The 2,500-nt window shown below is 61.0% G+C and overlaps 1 pseudogene; it reads right to left on the bottom strand.

The window, feature by feature from the left end:
- Positions 1–1,620, bottom strand: part of LOC119576223 — a 10,269-nt pseudogene extending 8,649 nt beyond the window's left edge.
- Positions 1,621–2,500: the final 880 nt, after the last annotated feature.

Below are 2,500 nucleotides of genomic sequence, written 5' to 3' on the forward strand. Positions count from 1 at the left end.
AGGCATGTGACTGCATGAGGTATGTCGGTGGCGCCAAAGAGATTATGGGGGTACCTGGAGCTGTCTTACGCCCCCCTTCCTCCTCCCCCTCACCCCCCCCTCTCCCGCGACACACCTACTATGAACTCGTACAGGCATACAAGCAAATGCATATGGGTTGAGTTTGAATTCTATATCTTCCTCTTTTTATCTTCCTCTCTCAGTGATATCTTTCGCATAAAGTGCTGGTTTATGGTTTTCTCTCTCCATTAATTCGTACGTTTCTGTTTCTGGTTAACTCTCTTTCTCTCATGTCTCGGTCTGTCTGTCTGTGTCTCTCTCTCAGATGTCGCCGCCCCCACCGGAGACCCGCAGCACGCCCCCCAAGGGCCGCAGACGGGCCGGGCGTTGTTGCCGGGCGCCGTGACACCTGTTCCTCGGCGAAACAGGTGTGGGCATGCGCCGTCACCTGTGGCGGGCGGGCGGGCGGGCGGGGTGGGGGGTGCACGGCCGCACGCCCCGTCGGCTCCATTGCACGTGCAGCTTCCGCCCCACCACCGCCCCCCTCCCGCCCTGCCCTCTGCCCTCCCGTTCCCATACCCCCCGCCCCCGCCCCTCCCCCGCACCTGACCCTGTCGCCTACCTGTTTGGAGGACTCGGGCCCAGTGGTATGGGTTGGCACACACGTAGACGTGGTCGTTGCGGGCGGCGCAGAAGGGCAGACGGCGAAGGGGCGTGTTGCCGTGGGCGCCGGGGGCGTCGTGGAGGTCGGGCCAGCGCCACACCCTGACCATGAGGAGGTGTGGCGCGAAGGCGGCACCGCCCACGCCCGCGTCGGTCGCCCGCGGCACGAGCACGCACTCGCCGGGCTCGACGCCGCCGGAGTCAAGCGCAGTCACGAGCAGTTCCAGCTGCGCCTCCGTCAGGCGGCGGAGAAGCTGCAGCGCCGCGCCCTTGAGCGCCTGCGGCACGTCCTCACGGGCGTCGCCAAGCCCCGCCCGCCGCGCCTTCCAGGCTCGCTTCACCAGGGCGTTCTTCCTGGAGCGGAACATGAACATGAAGCAGGGCGCGGCGCCGCCCGGGCATAGCTTGGAGGGCGAGGCCGCCCCGCCCAGCCCGCGCGCCCACGCACAGCACCCGCCCGCAGCCCGCCCGCGCCGCCCGCAGTCGCCGCTGCCGACGCTGTCGCTGCTGGCGGAGTCACCCCAGAGAAGCTCGGGCGACGCTCCCGCCTCCGTGGTGGTGGTGGGGGAGGGTATTCCCTGCCTGCCGGCGCAGCGGGAGGTGGAGGGGAAGGCAGTCGCCGCCGCAGCTCCACCAGGGGGGCTCGCACGGCATGGGGCCGCCGCAGCCGCCGCAGCCGCCCTTGCGCCGCCACCACAAACACAAACACTTCCACACCCGCTCTCTCTGCGGTCACCACCACGTGTCACTTCTCCTGCGACGGGAACTGGCTCACTCGAACGCGCTACACACACCGGCCGCGCCTCATCGCGGCTCCTGCCTTACACCGACGACACTGACTCGCTGGGATGGGCACCGGAACGCACACAGGTACACACGCGGCCGGGAGCGCTGTGTGCCGTCTCAGGTGTGGTGCTCGACTGGCGCCCGAGCGAGCCCAGCGCGGCACCCCGGCGCGCGCCGCCCTCCGCCTCCTCGCAACGGCGCCCTCCGGACCCTCCCTCGCCCTGACACTCGTCCTCCGCTGTCCCTTCGCACTCAGGGGGCGCTCAGAGGCCGCCCTCCGAACTTACGCCAAGTTCCTACGCTTATTTTGCGAGAAAATAAAGGCGAACGACAAACTGGCAACTCAGCGCGGACATGCGTTGCCAGATGACGCGACGAACACCTTATTTTCTGTCACGCCGTCAGTGTGCGAACGCCGATGACACTGGCAGGTCAGGTCACAGAGGGTCATCTCTCGATAAGTTAAAAAATCACCCATAACTGCAGTTCAGAGGACAGATTGCCTGAAAGTACGTAACTTCTGCAGCGTTTGTGAGGTGCCGCCGCCGCCGCCGTCGCGACCAGCTCGTTCAGCATCTCTCCGCCTGCCCGAAATATTGACTTGTTTATGGCGATACAAATATTTACTTAAGGTATATTCGCCGGTGTCGCACATCACACAGTCCAGTCAGCCTTTCCTTCGTACATGCTTTCATGCAAATGCACTCAACGACAGAGCCTCGAAGTGAAGAGAAAGTATTAGTCATATTTTTTTTTCTCTGATTTTTTATTATCTCACATGAACGGATTCAAATCGCCTGTCAAACTCCCGCCATGAGTTCGGATCCCACTTTCTTTAGCTTCATTTCATAGAGTTTCATCCTCTTATCTATAGTGACTCACGATAGCTTCTTTCATCACTAATTACTTATTTATTTGCTATACTTTTTCAGGAATTTGGACTTTTTCACTTTTTGTTTTTGTTTTTCACTTTCTGAGAAATCTCTCTTACATTTCCCTAATTCTCTCTCTCTCTCTCTCTCTCTCTCTCTCTCTCTCTCATATATATATA

The sequence above is a fragment of the Penaeus monodon genome, chromosome 1, assembly GCF_015228065.2.
Source record: "Penaeus monodon isolate SGIC_2016 chromosome 1, NSTDA_Pmon_1, whole genome shotgun sequence".
In the NCBI taxonomy this organism is placed as follows: Eukaryota; Metazoa; Arthropoda; class Malacostraca; order Decapoda; family Penaeidae; genus Penaeus; species Penaeus monodon.